The following is a 12,893-nucleotide window of genomic DNA, read 5'->3' on the forward strand; positions in this document are numbered from 1 at the left end:
TGCCACCTGACCTATACCTGATCAGGAAGGTGTAGAAGTCGTTATCAGTTATTTTCCTGCATGCACAGCCACGTCAAACATTAGTCCGAGCCGCGACCGGCTCTTCAAATGACTCCCAAGATTGGCTAGAAGAGTCGATGGAGCCTCTGCACTGGGTCGGATCTATCTTTGTATCAGGTTAGACCTTCGGGTAACTCTCAGAATCGGCTAAAAGAAGCCGATTGCCCCGTTTAACAGATCGGATCTATTAATATTCGAATGTCTTGTACGAATCCGATAGAAAAGATAAAAGCATGCTTTGTAATTACCAAGCTAATCCAATCTGCGACAGTAAAGGTTTTCACCGTGTAACCGGAACATCCTACGCGTGGTTAAGCCTAATGAACATAAAAGATAGCAGGATGCTAACCTAAAAAGAGGCCTAAAAACTAACTAATAAGCCGATTCCCGGAACAATCCCTCCTTAGATTACAATAAAGCACAAGACATGCAGCCGGAACATTCAACCCGTTTGAAGGGCCTAATCATACGGATATTAAACCAATTTCTTGTAGTACAAAGAACTACCATAACAGGTTAGATCTACTAAGTAAGAACAGAGCAAGACGCTGCCCTTGCACCTGGGATCATGTACAAGGGCAGCCAAACGGTTACGAACAGCAAGCAGAGCATGGATATATTATTAAGAATTAATGCAGTATCATAATCGTTTAAGATAACTAGTGTTACTCATCATCAACAACGCTTCAGCACGAGAAACACAAAGATAAGCAGATAAATGCGATGCTGCCCCGACCATGCGGTGCATGATCGGAGCAGCATGTCAGTTACCTGGAGAAACCCTTGGGAGAAGGGATGGCGATGCGCCGAGAGTTTGTTGTGAATGTTGGATTGTTTCTTTATTGAATCTCACGATACATATTTATAGTCCGGAGACTTGATCTTCTTAACTAACCCTAGCTGATTACGATACAGTCTCTTAACTTACTATTTTAAACTATCCTTACTAGATACACGGCCATTCCGGCCCTTAATACGCTCACACAGGAGCCGATTCGCAAACCATTACGATGATCTCCTTCAGCCCATGTTGCTCTCGGCCCATCCTTTGGCCCAGTCAAATTATGGCGATAACACATGCCCTCCTGATTTTGGCAATGATAATTCCAAAATCATTGCTTCTTCGACTTCTAAGACTTGTACATGCACATGCCGCTCCCAATGCCATCGGACGCACATGCTGCCCCCCAATGCCATCGGACGCGGCCCTTCGACTTCTCCCTCGGAAATCGTCATAGCGTCGCTTCGCCTTCCATCTCTGCCCTTATAAATTGGCATCAGCGGATCTGCTTCTATTCATCCCCTTCCTCTGTGCATTAACCGCACCAACATATTCTGCATCCCCCGGCAATGGCTTCCTTTTCCTCTGCCTCCTCCGATTCCTCTTCCTCTTCTTCCATAATCTCCATCACCTCTCTTGGCTCCAAAACCTCCAGAGAGGCTACGCCGGAGTTTGACTCAGTAGCTTCTTACGAAGCTCTCGCTCCTCTGCATTGGGACGTGGAGGAGTGGGACTTCAGCATTTGGTCAGAGGACGATGAGTCCCTAACCGACGATGAGGGCCTCCAGATTCTCCTTCATGGGGACCTGGACGAAGGCGACGAAGATTCCTGGGGTGACGACTTCTTCTCTTCCTCAGAAGAAGATGCCAAGGACACTTCCACCAATGACGACTCGGCAGCAGGAGGGTTCCTGTGTGGCGGATCATCGACTTCTGAAGACGACGGGAACGCCAGCGACAACGCCAGTCATAGCAGCGATGATGACACCAGCGCGTCCCCCCATACAAGCGACGCAAGTCCTTAGGGACTTACTGGTGGTAGTTTGTAGGGTCTTCCGCCATTATGCGCAGAGCCGGTAGATCGGCTTCTTTTGTAATAATTTCTTGTAAATGAACCCTTTTATTTCAGCGAGCCAATGTCTGAAAATCCAATCTTCTAAAGCCCGATGGCATCGCATCGGCCTTTCTCCTTGAATTGTCCGATCCAATCCCAGGCCTTTCTTTTGTTCCGGATCAGAAATCTTAGAGATCTTCAAGAACTCGAGTACCCTTCAAATGATCTCGCCAATAACAAGAGTACTCTGTCAAGATCCATCCCTACTTTTCTTTTGCCACCTGACTATGTGCCAAGGCAATTTGTCTAACTCTTCCTTGAAATTGGCTCTTTAAGGAAATAGACGTGCCCCTGTTGTTACTACTTTCCCCCAATCCCAAATCAAGTCGAAAAATATGATTACCAAGAAAAACCCGCAAAGAAGTCGAACCTTTTCTTTTAAGATCAAGAGACCCTTGTAGTTTGCCTGATTTGAGTCGCACTGCAGAATACATTATGCCGACCTTGATAAGACACCTGCAATCGACTTCTTTGCTTGTTATCGAAGCCCGGGACTTGCAGGGTCCGATTATTGCTTCTAAAGTCGATGGCTTAACATTGGCTATTCAATCTTCAGTTCCGGGTGCGGACCTGCACTGCAGCCTGATATGCCACGAGGTACCCAATCAGATCGACTTGATGTACCGCAAAGTACTCGATTATGTCAACTTGCAGCCCGATGTATCACATCGGCTCTCCTTACAAATACCCTGATTGTGTTGGTCCATAGCCTGATGCAATACATCGGCTTCATCACTCGTCTTCCCACATGCTCGGGAAATATTTCTTGAGATGTTGGCCATTGACGGCTACCGAAAATTTAACTCCATCCAATTCTTCAAGCATGTACGCATTCCCTAGTAGAACTTGATCAACTATATAAAGTCCATGCCAATTTGGAGACCATTTACCATATGTTGCATCCTTAGTCCCCAATGGTAGCACCGCTTCCCATACTAAATCCCCAACCTGGAATCCCTTCGGTTTAACCTTCTTATTGTACGCGCAGGCTACCTTGGCCTTATTTCCTTGATCTTTTCCAGCGACCAAAGCCTGAGTTCCATAATGTCTTCCACATTGTTGCTCATTAGAGCGGCATATTCTTCAGCAGTCAAATCATTCTGAAACTCTATCCGTCTCGAACCGGCCGTAATTTCCCATGGCAATACGGCCTCCTGCCCATACACCAAATGATATGGTGAAGTTCTTGTTGCCCCGTGGCATGAAACACGATAAGCCCATAATCTTCTGATAACACTTCATGCCAACGCCATGGGTATTCATCAATCTTCCTTTTTATCAGCTTGATCAAGCTCTGATTGGACGCTTCGGCTTATCCGTTTGCTTGAGCGTAGTACGGAGATGACCTGATCAATTTAATCCCCATGTTGGCAGCGAACTTTTTGAATTCGTCAGATATAAACACTGACCCTCCATCTGTTGTGATGGTCTGAGGAATTCCAAACCTATGAATAACGTGTTCTTTGACAAAATTGATGACGTCCCTCGATGTTACTGACTTCATAGGAACAGCCTCTACCCACTTGGTGAAATAATCTGTGATGGCCAAAATAAACTGATGGCCTTTACTCGATGGAGGATTAATCTTACCAATCATGTCCATGCCCCAGCCTCTGAATGGCTAAGGTTTGATGATAGGATTCATTGCTGATGCTGGTACTATTTGTATTTTCCCAAACCTTTGACAGGCCTGGCATCCCTTATAATACTTGAAGCAATCTTCCAGCATATCAGGCTAATAATATCCCGAGTGTCTAATCAACCATTTCATCTTGTGGGCTGATTGATGAGTACCACACGTACCTTCATGGACTTCATGTAAGAGCCGATTGGATTCAATCGGCCCTAAACACTTAAGCAGTAGCCCTTCCAGAGTCCTGTAAAACAAGTTGTCCCCTATCAATACATACTTCATGGCTCTGTAACGTGTCTTCTTTGGTGCCACCCGAGCCGGATCCTTCAAGTAATTGAAGATATCGGCTCTCCAATCCCCCTGGTAAAGCAGGTTTATTGGGAAATCAGCTCTATCCGCCGTATCCTTGAAACCTGAAGCCACCTGGGCAAGATCATTAGCCTCCGAATTTTGTACTCTTGGTATCCAATAGAAATTTATATATCTGAACCGGGCCATTAGCTCTTGACATTATCTCCACAAGGGAAACAACAACTCACTCTCACATCGGTACACTTCCGTGAGCTGAGAGATGACCAGTTTTGAATCTCCAAAAACTTCGACTGCTTCTGCTCCGGCTTTAAGAAGTAATTCCATACCTTTGTGCGCCGCTTCATACACGGCTAGATTATTGGTGCAAGGTGTTGGCAACCTGATTGAAAAGGAATATGTTGCCCCCCGAGGCGAAACGAGCAAGATACCTATGCCAGAACCATCTCCACAGACCGCTCCATCAAAATACATTGCCCACGCGCGGATGGAAAGCGCTGCTATGTATGAGTTGGTCCTTTCTGCAGCGCCTGCCCTTTGATCGCCTTCGCAGGCTGGTACCGGATATCAAACTCTGACATAGCAAACATCCACTTACTGAGTCGGCCTTTCAACACCGGGGCCGACAACATATGCTTGATAACATCTGATTTGTAGATGACAATTGTCTCAGCAGAAAGCAGGATGTGGCGGAGTTTCGTACAGGTAAAGAATAGACAAAGATATAATTTCTCAATTTCAGGGTACCTGGCCTCTGCATTTAACATCCTTCTGCTGAGATAAAAAAACAACTCTCTCCTTGCCATCATGCACTTGTACGATGACCGAAGCGATGGAAGTGTCACCTACCGACAGATAAACATGGAATGGCTTACCCTGTTGGGGTGGTATTAACACAGGCGGCTTGGATAAATATTCTTTGATATCTTCAAACGCCTGTTGTTGCTCTGCCCCCAGCGGAACTCGTCATTGGCTTTAATTTTTACCAACTCCACGAATGGCTCAATTCTTCCTGACAGATTGGAAATAAATCTCCTGACAAAATTGATATTGCCAATGAGTTGTTGGAGTTCCTTCTTTGTAGTAGGTGGCACCATTGTTCTTACAGCTTCTTGACTTTTTAGACCGATCTCAATTCCTCGTTCATGAACTAGAAAACCCAGGAACTGACCGGCCGATACACCAAAGGCGCACTTCTTTGGATTCATTCTAAGCTCGAACTTCCTGGTTCGTTCCAAAACCCGTTGTAGATCTCCTAAATGCCCCTCAGCCGATGCAGATTTCACCACCATGTCATCAATGTAAATTTCAACCAGCTTACCGATCAAGTCATGAAACATATAATTCATGGCCCATTGGTATGTAGCACCAGCATTTTTCAACCCAAAAGTTATGACCACATACTCGAATAATCCCGTTGCATCTGGTACTCTGAATACGGTCTTATGGATATCCTCTGGAGCCATAAAAATTTGGTTATAACCAGCGTTGCCATCCATGAAACTCAACATCTTGTGACCAGCAGCTGCATTAATCAACGTCTCCGCAACCGGCATCGGGTACTCATCCTTTGGTGTGGCTCTGTTGAGATCTCTGAAATCCACGCAGACTCACCACCGGCCATCTTTCTTCTCTACAGGCACAATACTGGAAATCCATTCAGCATACCTGCATGTCCTGATGAAGCCTGCTTCTAACATCTTTTCGACTTCTTTCTTGACTTCTTCTAGGACTTCGGCCTTCATTTGCCGCGCTCGTTGTTGGAACGGCTGAAATCCTGGCTTAAGAGGGAGCCGATGCTCAACAATACTTCTATCCAACCCGGGCATCTCTGTGTAATCTCAGGCAAAACAATCCGCATATTCTTTCAGCAACACTATCATCGGCTCTCGCAACTCTGGACTCAACTTCCTGCTGATAAATGTTGGCCGCGGCTTATCCCCAGGACCAATGTCGATTTCTTCCAGCTCGTCAGTAGATGTGAACCCATATCCTTGTTTCCCTTCATCCATCAAGTCGATGCTGCAAATAAACGATGAGTACGATGTAAAAGGATTCGGCCGATCACAGGGACCGGCCGACTTGTTCTTTTCATTAATTTGTGCCACTTTACAATCAACATATGGCCGGCTGCTTGAGCGGGCCTCTTTGTGATCATTATAATGATGTAACATGGTTGACAAAAACAATTCACTTCTTATTTTTTGGGGTCGATCGTAGGGATTGGCCTCTCCTGTTACCTTGGTACAGACTAACTTTGGCACCCCCTCTACTCCGTAAGGCCAGTGGATAAGACTAGCCTCACCCCTTTTTGTAGCTTCCACGCGGTCGCAACCTTCCAAGCTAATCCCTGGGATAGGCTCCTGGTCTTCTGCATCCCGGACACTCATGGCAGCATGTGAAACTTCAACAGAATCATCCGCATGGACTACTTCTACTTCATCTCCATTCCATTGAATCAGACATTGATGCATCGTAGAAGGAATACAGCAATTGGCATGGATCCAATCTCTCCCAAGCAGGACGGTGTATGAGCCCTTGCTGTTGACAACAAAAAATGAAGTAGGGACAGTCTTGCCTCCTATCATCAAATCCACGCTGAGGACTGCTTGCGCCTCCGAAGTTTGTCCGTTGAAGTCGCTTAACGTGATGTTCGTTTTAATCAAATCCCCAACAGAATGCCTCGACCGGCGCATCACTGAGTACGGCATTATATTAACCGCCGCTCCTGTGTCGACTAGCATCCTGCTGACAAGCTGGCCGTTTATGTAACCATTGAGATATAAAGCCTTCAGGTGCCTGTAATTCCTCTCTCGGGGCTTCTCAAATATGACTGGCCGTGGCCCCAAGTCAAGCTGAGCCACTGGCACCTCCTCATGGCCTGATGCATGAAACTCTGTAGGGAGAATAAACACCATGTGTGCATCAGCCGATGTCTTTACATTGGCTTTCGACTTCTTGCGACGCCATACCTTCTTAAAGGAACTCATCTCTGCTTTTTGAGGGCGGTGAACTTTCTCAGCCAAATCTGGTCGCGCCTTCCTCAGTATTTCCAAATATTGGGCCACGGCTTCTTCCAACCTGCGCAACCGCTGCACCCTCCGCTTCTAGGACCGGTTAAGCCCATCAGGGCACCAGCGTGGTTGGTGATACTTGTCTTCCTCATCTTCTGAATTTCCCCCTGTGCATGTTGACTCGGCTTGTCTATGGCGAGGCTGCTCAGGTCCCAAACGCTGAAACACCGAGGCACTTCTTACATCTTGCTTCTGAGACTTGCACTCTAGGCAATCCTCAAGGGTGGGTAGTCATTTCATACCAGAATCCCAGCAGTACTTGAAGAACGGGCAATACCAATGATATCGCGTATCCTCTCGCGTTGGAGACGCTGTTGATACTGATACTAGTATTTTCTCAGAAGATGAGAGGAAACCGGTCATTGATTCCTAACGTGCCTGACCTGTTCTTCGGTGATATAGTCCCTTTCTTCTTTTTGGGGCCGATCGCGGGAATCGGCCTCCTGCTTCCATGCATGCTGACGTAATGTATGTCCTGCCATGTTAATACCGAGCGTAAAATCCAACTGATGACGTGTTGATCGGTCGTACCCTTCCACCATGTTTACATTTGGGAACGGTTGAGTATCAACCTTCATGGCGTACTGCCCCAAGATCAATCGGCCTTGCTCAATAGCCGATTGTATCTGTCGCCGGAGTTCCTTGCAGTCACCGGTACCGTGAGTGAAAGAGTTATGCCACTTGCAGTATGATCTCCCCTAGAGCTCCTGAGCTGTTGGGATCTTGCAACCTTCAGCGAACTTCAACTGCTTCTCCTTCAAGAGTAAGTCAAATATCTATTCGACTTTGCTCACATCAAAATCAAATCCTTTTGAAGGTCCGTGTTGTTTCACCCACTTGCAGGACATGGGTTTTGCCCCCCGTGCCCACTCCACTACTGCTATTTCTTGGTCATCCCCAGAATCTTCGGAGTCTTCAGCGTCAACCATTACTACTTGACGTTTGAACTTGTCTTGGTATAATTCTGGGTGGCGTTGCTCGTATACTGTCATCTTTTGTACCAGATGTGCCAAAGAGTTGAACTCCAGCTGGAAAACTAGATCTCTGATCGGTTTTACCAATCCTAAAGATGCCAATTCCACCGCCTCTTTTTCTGAAATCCAAGTCGAGTAGCACCGGTTCTTAACTTCTCTGAAACGCTGGATGTATTCTGCCACCGTTTCTCCTTTCTTCTGGCGGACCTGTGCCAAATCAGCAATCCCAGCCTCTGCAGCTTTTGAATGATATTGTCTATGGAACTGTTCCTCTAGCTGCTTCTAGGTGCGCATAGAATCAGGACCCAATGATGTGTACCATCCAAAAGCCGGCCCTGCGAGAGACTGCGAGAAAAACCTCACTCGCAATGGATCCGACACCGAAATCATCCCTAACTGCGCCAGATACCGGCTCACGTGCTCTATGGAGCTGGATCCTTCCGCTCCACTGAACTTGGTGAACTCAGGCAGCCGATACTTGGGTGGCAGAGGAATCAAGTCATACTCGCTTGGATACGACTTGGTGTAGCCGATTGCTCGCCTTCTTTGGAGAATGCCAAATTGATCTCCCAAAATGGCACTAATCTGATCCACTGTATGAACTCCTGGGGCCGGGTGTGTACCTTCGTGACTCGGCCCTGTCGTGTAAGTAGCCAGCCATGCCTATTTGTCGGCATCGACTACAGATGTTCCTCCAGTTATTCTCTGCGTAGGTTGCACTGGGCTACTGCCATCTGGTATGTACGCACAAACATACCCATGTGGTACCTCCTTTTGGGGTTCACTGAAGAATTGGTGATCAGCAGGGTCACCTCCCATCTTGTACATGACGTATGCTGGAGAACCACGTTGCTCTGGAGCTGCAAATGTGTAAGGCACTGGTGGCCTGGCTTGAGAAGGCAACTCCCCTTTGTGACTCCCTAAAGCAGGTCCTGTGGGAGAGTACTGGTGTTTCATAATCTCCTACACCACATGTACCGCGACGCGCTCAAGGGTGTTCACCAAACTCTCAGAATGTCGATGTAACGAATGAGCCACCATGTAGTTGACTTCCTGGCGGAGAGCTCGCGTGCGTTTTTCTGTAGGAGTAGACAGATCCACTTCGTCGAGTGCACCTTCAGATGAAAATCCCTTCCACCTGATGCCGTGGTGACGGGTCCTTTCAAATAAGCCGATGAGATCGGCTTCAAAAGCAGCCTTTATTTCATCATACTTCTGCTTGTGCTCATTAGACAAGTCTAAGTAAGTAATCGGATTCTCGTTCGGCATCTTGACAACAGAAGTCGATGTAGCTGAAGAAAATGATGCAGTCGGTTGTAGTCGATGTAGTCGAAGTAGTCGATGAAGTAGTCGATGTAGACGATGAAGTGGTTGATGTAGTCGATGAAGTGGTCAATGTAGCTGATGAAGTTGTCCCACCGGGCGTGCTAGAATGTGTTGTCGGTCAAAACCCACCGACGAGCAGCGACAGGCAACACGAGGAGCCGGGAGGCTCCCAGGACTGCTGGTGGGTCCCGATCCCTTAGTCAACAGCCCAGAAGTCTGGCACACGCCCTGGCTTGGTGAAGTGCTAGGCGTGCCACCTGACCTATACCTGATGAGGAAGGTGTAGAAGTCGTTATCAGTTATTTTCCTGCATGCACAGCCACGTCAAACATTAGTCCGAGCCGCGACCGGCTCTTCAAATGACTCCCAAGATCGGCTAGAAGAGTCGATGGAGCCTCTGCACTGGGTCGGACCTATCTTTGTATCAGGTTAGACCTTCGGGTAACTCTCAGAATCGGCTAAAAGAAGCCGATTGCCCCGTTTAACAGATCGGATCTATTAATATTCGAATGTCTTGTACGAATCCGATAGAAAAGATAAAAGCATGCTCTATAATTACCTAGCTAATCCAATATGCGACAGTAAAGGTTTTCACCGTGTAACCGGAACATTCTACGCGTGGTTAAGCCTAACGAACATGAAAGATAGCAGGACGCTAACCTAAAAGGAGGCCTAAAAACCAACTAATAAGCCGATTCCCGGAACAATCCCTCCTTAGATTACCATAAAGCACCAGAAGCCGGAACATTCAACCCGTTTGAAGGGCCTAATCATACGGATATTAAACCAATTCCTTGTAGTACAAAGAACTACCATAACAGGTTAGATCTACTAAGTAAGAACAGAGCAAGGCGCTGCCCTTGCACCTGGGATCACGTACAAGGGCAGCCAAACGATTACGAACAGCAAGCAGAGCATGGATATATTATTAAGAACTAATGCAGTATCATAATCATTTAAGATAACTAGTGTTACTCATCATCAACAACGCTTCAACACGAGAAACACAAAGATAAGCAGATAAATGCGATACTGCCCCGACCATGCGGAGCATGATCGGAGCAGCATGTCAGTTACCTGGAGAAACCCTTGGGAGAAGGGATGGCGATGCGCCGAGAGTTTGTTGTGAATGTTGGATTGTTTCTTTATTGAATCTCACGATACATATTTATAGTCCGGAGACTTGATCTTCTTAACTAACCCTAGCTGATTACGATACAGTCTCTTAACTTACTATTTTAAACTATCCTTACTAGATACACGGCCATTCCGGCCCTTAATACGCTCACACAGGAGCCGATTCGCAAACCATTACGATGATCTCCTTCAGCCCATGTTGCTCTCGGCCCATCCTTTGGCCCAGTCAAATTATGGCGATAACAAGTCCAACCTTCCCAGTTCAGGGAAATTGCAAAGAAAACCTTGAGTTTTTTGAAAATCAACCCGCCGTCCTAGTCCTCTCTTAGGATTTTTTAGAAAAACTCTCGGATTTTGATTAAATCAAACTACAACCCGTTCCATTCGTTACTTCTACACGAGCAACATTATACATACAATTTGAACACCAAAATGCGTTAAAATCAAAATTTGTTTAATATAAAATTTGATAAAAAATTCAAAAACTACAACTTCATTATAGAGGAAACGCTTTTTGCAATTCGTTTAACCAAATGCTCCCTTCTATTTGCTGAAAATCAATCCGCAGTCCATAGTATTATTCTTGAAAAAAGAACCTCGATTATCTTACACAACTAACCCGCCACTATCTGAGGCCCTATTCTTGTAACGAAAAAAACGTTACCACAACAACATAAGATCCTATTTTGTTAAAAACATAATATCGTACCAACGTTCTTCTATGGCTTCTCATGCTACCTCCACGCAATAACATGCCATATTATAATATAGCCCTTACTTCTTTAAAGAAAATACCCTCACGTCTATTAATTGCCAAATCTCATGATTGAAAGTCCAACTCTCCTCATTTTGCAATTAAATTAAGCTTCTGGCTAATTATACTCCGCCCTCCCCAAAAAATAATTTTACCCCTCCTTTCACCACAACAAATATAGAAAAGAAATGTCATAGTTCCATTTTGATACCCAAAATAATATATTACCTAAATAATAGTGTCACGACAACAGAGTGCCCAAAATATATACCAAGTGCAACAACAGGCTTTAGACCATAACACCTATGCAAAAATAACGAAGCGACGGATTTGCCTTACCTATGTTGATTAAAAAAGTGTACATTTGCCTACATACAATAATTACTATATGCATGAACTAAAATTTATATCAACTACAGTACTGTGCCACGAAATACTAGCCAAGCGCGGCAAAGCCGCGCGCCTTTCTAGTTATAGATTGTTTTGGCTTTTTTTACATACATGATATTTGCTATGCATCTACGTATACGCTATGACGCTATGTCTAGATACATAGGAAGTACTGTGCATCTAGAAAAGCCAAAACTATCTATAATTTTGAACGAATGGAGTATTTCTAGATAAAGAAACAAATAAAATGTGATGTCATACCTGAATGTAGTCGAAGGACAAGAATGCTGTTGAAAGCATGAATTGTTGTAGTTGCGGACACTTAAAATTCCAACAGTACTAAAACGAGTTCCAACAGTATTAAAACGACGGCACAGATGAGAGTTTGTTAGCATATCTGCATGTAGTTATGCTAGAACAAGGGGTAAACCACGACTCTACCAAAGGAAGCACACAGAAAATGAATTATATGCCACATGACCATTTGAATGACATTCTAGCAGTAATGTGGTGGACAAATACGTCCAACCAGAAATAATTGATTCACAAATCACAAATCACATCCCACAGATGCATTATATGGAGAGTGAATAAACTTTGTGAAAAGTAAAACCTTGTTGTTGCAAGAAAGCTCCCGCTTGGTGAGAAATAAGCTGAATGAACACTATGTTCATGTTTGACAACCTTCAAGCTCTCTGGTTTCAGCACTTTCATGCGTCTTAAATACCATAAACAAGCCGTACTGTCCAATGAACTAGTTGCAAGCATATTTGGGTTCTCTAGATTAAAATCTATTGAGCCAATGCAATCATGATGCAGTAGCCACTTGCTTGAGACTTTACCCACTCTCTCATCGAAAGGCTTAAGCTGGCCATTCTCTTCACCAAAATACAAACAAGGGGCATTATCTGGTGCTTGGCAAAGGGAGAATGCAGCTCGCACAGATATGTCGCATTGAAAATCTCCTTCTCCACGTCCATGAGACAAACGCCACCATCATGGGTACAGCTGTAGATCTGGAAGACAAAATAGTCAATATGAAGGCACACAATGCTGAATTTCTTAGTTAGTCGCGGAAACATGAGAACCAAAAGAAAAGAACCCAATCTTTACTGCTAAAGAAGAGCATCCCAATATACACATGAAAAGTGGGATAGCAGTCCTCCCAATTCAAATCATTGAATACATTACTACATACAGCATCATATGGATTTCAAATGTACTACAAAATTATTAGAGAAATTACCGATTATAATATTGTGACATCACTTTCGGACATTAAAATCACACAAGCACAACATGTTTTCATCCTTACTATTTCGTGTTGGTGAAGAGTACCGT

Source organism: Panicum hallii, chromosome 6 (assembly GCF_002211085.1).
Source record: "Panicum hallii strain FIL2 chromosome 6, PHallii_v3.1, whole genome shotgun sequence".
Classification (NCBI taxonomy): domain Eukaryota; kingdom Viridiplantae; phylum Streptophyta; class Magnoliopsida; order Poales; family Poaceae; genus Panicum; species Panicum hallii.